Raw genomic sequence first — 7,711 nt, 5'->3', positions numbered from 1 at the left:
TCTTTCAAAGTTAATTATAATTGGTGACTGCTTTTCTTAGATACTTCTCTCTCGTCCAAGAGACGGAAATAATTTAGCCCTTGATTTAAAAAAATACACACACACAAGGGGAAGGGGTATGACCTTAACTACAAATACTATTCCATCGTGACATTATTGCTATAAACTTCCAAGCTGCTTGTTCTTCCAGATGTTCTTTTCGTGGCTGTAGCAGCTGACAGTTTCATCACATTCAGAACAATGAATGCTTCGATCTTATTCATAGATTCTCCGAGGTCCCGTAGAACCACACCACCTTCTGTCATGGCACTGGGTAGTCGTTTCACGGATTCGGAGGCTGCCTCCCGAGGGGCTGGTCGGTGGACCGTGAGGCTGATTCCTGCCCGTGAGCATCTCTGTGCCAGCACTGGTCCCATACTCTCACAAGCCACCGCATGTCTGGTCCCGTAAAGGTGCTTTTTAGTAGCCCATTCACGAGTGGATGCTGAAACCACCACCTGGCCATTTCGATGCTCAACGAGCGCTTCTCTATGATGCTGAGTCCTTAGAACTCGCAACCTGTGCCAGAACTCACGGGAGGGCCACACTGTCCCCCGACCCGCTCTTTCCTGGCTACAGCTAAGAGCTCCAGATTCCGGGGGTTCCGGCTGGTGAACTCTGGGGCAACAGCTTCATTGTCCTGAGGGTCCACTTCGGGTTTCACTGTCGGCCTGGGACTGGTTGAGAGGGCTGCGAACTACATTCTGGGTTCCTGCAAAGCGACAGCAACTCCCAGAACTGCGACCGAAGCGCCACCGCTGAGACGATCTCGGGCACAGCCTTGCCTCCTGTTTCTCACGGGCGCCTCGGCGGCTGCCGCCCCAGCCATGTTAACTGAGAACATAGTTATTTTTTCTGGCTTCATCCGTATCATGTAATCTTTAAATAGTCATGCTATTAATAATATGTTTAAATGAAATACTCTCTATCTGATAAATTCAGGATCTGCTGTCTTTATGTTATTATTGATCTCACTTTTCATTTTACCGTAATATCCTTTCAGAGTGGTTTATTTTGTTGTATATTGGACATTTTAAATGTACTCCTTTGTTGTGTTGTTGCTAGCATGAAATCACCCTTATTTAAACCCTGTCTGCGAAAGATCTTTTAATCTTGGGGTTAAATTATGCTTCTCCAGAGAATATTTTTATTCTCTTCTGCCCTTAAACTAAATTTATTGTCTTTGAGCAGGTTTTAATCACACAGGTATTTAAACTTGTCTCTAACCTATATAAGATCAGGATTTTGTTTAGCAATTCTCAAAGTAATTGTGTATATGTTTGTGTGTGCATGCATGTCCACATGCACATATTAACACAAGCATAAACAACGATTATATTTCTACGTTTCTTTCTTTTACCCTTCACCCAAAGCCAAGGATAAGATACCCAGCTGTCTTGTTTATTTCCCTCTGTGATATTTTTCCATCAGTTCACTGACAGTGTTGGCTTTCATAAATGCGGTCCTAATATTGGAGCCTTGTATCACATCGACCTGCATTGCATGGGTCCCAGGCTTTATCTCTATTCTACCACAAAAGCATAGACTTAAAAATTCAACTCCAGGCCATCAGAGAAAATTAGAAATACACCATCATCAGTCCTTGGTATTGTGCTAAATTTGCTTTTTGTCTCCATCTCTAGCCTGTGGAGGTTGTCTTATTTCACACTGAATATTACATTCTATTTAGGATTTTACCGTGCCTCAAGAGAGTTTCTCTGGTCCTCCAGGCCACCATATTACTGGTACCGAAAATCTAGTTTTGTTACTTTAAGAGTCATAGTTGTCAAAAACAGAATCTAACATGTAACTTAAAAATACAGAAAAAAGCACAACAACTTCTATTTCTGAGTTCCACACCCTCCCTTCACACAAACATAAACTATGGTTTAAATGAGTACTTAATTATACACTGGTAAAGCCGCTAGAGAATTTGGCAGACATTCTACTTTTAGAAGCACTCCACATAGATTTATATATCACATTTTACATAATGAAGACTTCTTTCCCACCTCTTAGTAAAGCAAAGTAATAATAATGATAATAACAAGCTTCTAAAAGGAAGGAAGGGTATACATTGGGAAGGTTTATTAAAAATGTTGCAAGTTAAAGGGTGGGTGGTGAATACACTTCTGATACAAAGTACAAGACAAGCTTTTGCAGCCCACTTTGTCCCCAGCTCCTCCATACCCTTCTCAGACTCTAGCAACTATCGTTCTACTGTCTGTCTCCATGAGATCAATTGTTTTTAATATTAGCTCCCACATATGAATGAGAACTGCTAGATTTGTCTTAAATATAGTCAGATAGAATGAACGATATTTGATAGCACAACAAAGTGACTATAATCAACAATAAGTTAGGGTATACTTTAAAATAACTCAAAGAGTGCAATTTGAATGTTTCTAACACAAAGAAATGTTAAATGCCTGAGGTGATGGATACCTCAAGTACCCTGATTTGATAATTTGCATTGTATGCCTGTATCAAAACCTCACATGTACCCATAATAATTAAAAATAAAAAAACTTTTAAAAAAATTTACAGCCCAAATTAAATCATGAGTATATAATTGTTTGAAAGTCCCAGTTTCTCTGCATTGAGGGAAAGGCACAAAATTTAAACATATGGCTGAACCGCAGAGCCTCTTCCCTGCATTGTAGCCATGTGGAGTTTCACGTATGGCTGTGCTCAACTTCTCAATCTTGAAATTAAGATATAATTTTAGACCACTGTTTGAGAAATTGTCTGAGCACATGGGCAATATTTCTTATTTTTCCTGCAGTTTGACATGAAAGTATCAGAAAAGCAGAAATTCATGCTTTTAGCCTAGTTTCTTTTTTTTTTCTTTTGATAATTCTGACTTTCTCAGGAAAACCTCATTAGCCCTTTCATCAGCACTTGTGAATCTGATTAATTCTGTCTGCATGCTTAGGTATGAGGCAAGAAGGCTCTTCTACAAAATTATCTCTCATGGAAGGTGTAGGCAACATGCAGAATATTTCCTTTCTGTTACTTATTGCAGAAGTGACTCTATGCCAGTTCAGAGTCTAGCATGTTAAGAACTGGCAGTTTTAGTTCTTTATCTTTCTTTCTTTTTTTTTTTTTTTTTTGAGACCTGAACCAACATATAAATATCCTATTAACCTGCTGCAGAGATACTATTAAAAAGTCCTTAAAAATCCATTGATAAGGAGGGGCCTGAGATCAGCCTTGATGATAACAGCCATATGGCTGAAGCCATCCTGTACCCTCCTGACAAACCCAACCATCAGTTAAACAGCATTGAGTGACTGACCCCAATGACCCACATAGAGCAGAAGAATTATTCATTTGAGCCCCACCCAAATTCCTGAACCATAAATCATGTGAATTAATAAAAGTGTTGTTATTTGGAAGTAGTTTGTTTAATAGCATTAAATAAATGGAACACCTGTTAAGCAGAAATTATATCCTTTGTCAATAGTTGGGAAATATAATTATCTTGGATATGGAACTTCTTCAGCAACTACATTGTTAAGGAGTGAACTAGAAATTGGAGCTGGATGATTACATTTGGATAAAACCAACTTTTGAGATGAGCTGAATTCAAGTCAAGCAGCAGAAGATGGTATCTTGAATGAGATGATGATGATTAATCACACGTATTTGTTTTTCAAGCCAACAGTCATCACTGGGGAAATCAATCAGCAGAATCAGTTTCTACAACATAAAATCCATTCCTGGTGCTTGCAGATGGAAGTGGGTAACATATATGCTGGCAAAATCAAGACAAGGGCCTCTTTCTAATTTAACTGCAGTCCTAATCATGTTACCAAGTAGGGATTTGCAGCCAAAGACCTTCATTGGAGAGACAATTGATTTGTAAATTACCATGCTTCATGTAATAATGTTAATTGCTATAATTAGTTCTCAGTTATTAGAACTAGGGCAAGATGTGGGGACACCTATACAAGTAACAGGTCAGAAAATACTGTACCATTTATTAAGCTATTATCACTCAACTCAAAATCCACCCATCTTTTACAGTCATTTCTGTGATGCTGGGGCTGGGAATCTACACAGATTTCTTCCTGTAAACTGGCTTCCTGCTACTCTGTGTGAGTAGGGGAACTAGATGGAGAAAGAAGAGATGAGCTTCTTCTCAGTTGGCTTATGGTTCTTGTTAGCAACAAATAGCAAATAGCTTCAACCTGGCAACAGTAATAGGTTCAAGTAGCAGATGGATCCAGTTTTAGTTCTTTCAGTTCTCCAAAATCTGTCTTTTCAGAGATAACAGTACAAATCAGAGCTATCTCCTACATGTTTCTCTTTCTCGTCCACCACCACATTTTCTTCATGTCTGTTCAGTTTTTCAGTATCCATTTAACCAATTCCTGTATCAATTTTTCTGTTAAAATAAGTATTGTGCTTTCTGTTTTCCAGACTCTACTATTACATAAAGTACCGTGGTAACTAGTTCTTACCAATATGATATAACAGAAGCATGTAGTTAAGACTGTGTGTACCTTTATTCTTTCCCTCCCTTCTGCTAGCTAAATCATACAAGTGTGATATTGAAGCTATATGTTGAATATAATGGAACCACAGCATAGGAGCCTTGTCCCAGAATTTATCTGTAAATTAGAATCCGTTACCTTCCCCTGCTGCCCAATGTTGGATTCTGGTCAGTAAATACACATGCACAAACACACGTAAACACACACACACAGACACACACACAGACACTAACTTTAATTGTTTATAGTTTACTGAGATTCTATATTGTTTGTTTTAGTAGCCACCATGATTCATCCTTATTACTACTTAAATGAATACATAAAATAATATTAATATGTTAATTAATTAATTAGTATTTATTACCTGTAACTATATTATAATTGATTATTATAAATTGATATTACCTAATCAGTGTTAATACATAGATTTTTTTTTTTTTTTGAGACAGGGTCTCCCTCTGTTGCCTGGGATAGGATACATAGATATTAATACATAAATTGATACTAAAATTGGAAAGTCATTGAAAAAAAGATTTTTAATATGCTACATTGGCCCAGGGATTGAATGGAGGATTACAACGCACAAAACAAGATGAATAGCTCTTGATTTCTGTCGTTCGTATGCAAAATACTTGGCAAATCTCTTGCTGAAATAACTTAGAAGACAAATGATTACTAAGCTGGGCAAAAAGATTGAAAAAGATCATTTTAATATGTGTTGGTTGTTATCGGATCTGTTTGGCAACACATTAGAAAGAGAAGAGAAAGACAGTTTACAAGCAGACATTCAAGGATAAAGGGAAGACAGATATTTGAAACTTGCAGGATTGGAAAAATTGACAGCTTCTAGTTCCTAAATAGCAGGAGATAGAATTTAAAATACTGTTTTATTGGCAAAGACAAGATGAGATTTCTTATTTCAATACAGTGATCAGATTTGTAATATGCCCTATTCAGGCCTGATCTCCTCAAGGTATCTAAGCTACTGTTAAGTTGAGCTGTATAACAGAGCCAGAAAGCAAGGAAATAAAGACTATCTAAGAATTATTTCAAAAAGAATGTTTGCTGTGGTTACTCATACATGAAATTGACTAGAAGTAAATAAATCAGAAACCTAATAAGGTTTTGAGGAAATTAACTTGTCAAAGAACACTAGCCTTATCTAAAAATTCTGTTATTTTTTGGCAAGTCTTAAAATAAACCTCAGTAGGAAGTGAGCTACAAAAGATGCATGGGTCCCAAAGATGACACATACCCCAATACCAATTTCTGTTATGCCTGGAAGAATGATAAATGTGGAAGAACTTCTTGGAGGTTTGCTGCCTTTCACCCAAAAGCTTAAAGCTTTTGCTTTTTAAAGAAGAGATTCTTTAAATGTCAATTAGTCCAAGCTGATTGTGCAGTTCAAATATATCTACTTACTGAATTGTTTGTCCAACTGTTCTACTACTTACTGAACAAGAGGAATTAAAACCATTAAGTTTAATTGTAGATTTTTCTATTTCTTCCTTTGATTTGGATAGTTTTTACTGTATATATATTGAGGCTTTCTTATTAGATAATGTAAACATTTAAGATTATTATATTTTTCTGGTGAACTTCCCTTTTTATCACTATAGAATGTCTTTATTTTTGATAATAATTTTATACTTAAATCTACTATTTTAATGTGTATACCATATCTTTTTCTATCCTTTTGTTTTCAACTTATCATACAGACAGCATAGGGTTCAGTCTTGAATTGTTTTAATCCAGACTGAAGTTCTCTGATTTTTAATTGTAAAGTTTGGATCATTTACACTTGATTAAATTACCTAAACTTTTAAATTATGTTCCCCATCTTGGTGTTTAATACTTGTTAATTCCATTGATTCTTTCTTTCTTCCTTCTTTTCTATCTATTTTTTTGGCATTTTTTTTCAAATAAAATGCAAGAACTATTAGTTTTTTAAAAAATTAATCTGGTAAGATTTATCCTTTCATTTCATCTTAGTATAAATATTTTCTAATTCAACACATTTCCTCCAGTTTTATGTCAAAAGCATTAATTCATGCTGCATATCTATTGATGGGATGAAACTAAGGGAAGAGATTGATGGTACATTATTATACATGCTATTCTACATTTATATTTAGGTTATTAAGCATGAAATGCCCAATTTCCTTAAGTATTAAGCTTGACAGTTGATATCTCTGACATTTCACTTTGACATTTCTTGTTTTATGTTTATTGTGGAGGTTCATAGTCTTGAAAACGCATGGTTTGGCTCATGATTATCTTTCAAATTTTTTCTTATAGCAATTTTGTGAAACCATGGATAAGTCAAAAATTTGTGTTAGTTTTAAATATGAGTTCCATTGTGGAACCAATGTAGCGCAGACAGCTCGAAATATCAATGAAGTGTTTGGGAAGGATGTGGCTAATGAACACACAATATGCTGCTGGTTTGAGAAGTTCTGTTTTGGTGATTTTAATCTTGAAAATGAGGCACATTTGAGTGACCTGAGACCAAGGTGAGTGAGTAGTGATGAGCTGAAAGCTGTAGTGGAAGTGAATCCATCTCAACCTATGCGTGAATTAGCAGCAGGGTTTGACGTCACTATTCCAACAATATTGGACCATTTGAAACAAATGGGCAAGGTAAAGAAGCTGGATAGATGGGTACCTCATGACTTAAACGAGTGTCAGAAAAGAAATCATCTCGAAGCTTGCCTTTCTTTGCTGTCACGACATAAAGACGAACCATTTCTACACCTTATTGTTACAAGTGATGAAAACTGGATTCTTTTTGACAATTGCAAGCATCTGGCACAGTAGTTGGATAAATATGAAGTGTCAAAACACAGTCCAAAACTGATTATTCATCAAAAAGAGCTAATGGTGTCTGGTATTATCCACTACAGCTTCGTGAAACCTAGTCAGTTGATAAAAGTGGATGTCTACTGCAACCAATTAGATGAAATGATGAGGATGCTTGTGATTAAGCAGCCGAGATTGGTCAGTATACACAGGCCAATCCTCTTGCAAGATAACACTCGATCACATGTTGCACAAACAACACTGCTCAAACTGCAGAGGCTGGACTTGGAAACTCTGTGTCATCCATAATATTCACCAGACCTAACATCAACTGACTACCACCTCTTCCACGCTTTGGACCACTTCTTGCAAGG

General features: G+C 36.5%; 1 pseudogene; it reads right to left on the bottom strand.

Annotated features, from left to right (window-relative positions):
* Positions 1-255: 255 nt before the first annotated feature.
* LOC138385811 (large ribosomal subunit protein uL18m pseudogene) lies at positions 256-7,284 on the bottom strand (annotated as a pseudogene).
* Between the last annotated feature and the right edge of the window lie 427 nt (positions 7,285-7,711).

The sequence above is a fragment of the Eulemur rufifrons genome, chromosome 7, assembly GCF_041146395.1.
Source record: "Eulemur rufifrons isolate Redbay chromosome 7, OSU_ERuf_1, whole genome shotgun sequence".
NCBI lineage: Eukaryota > Metazoa > Chordata > Mammalia > Primates > Lemuridae > Eulemur > Eulemur rufifrons.
This window is presented reverse-complemented; position numbering and strand designations above follow the sequence as displayed.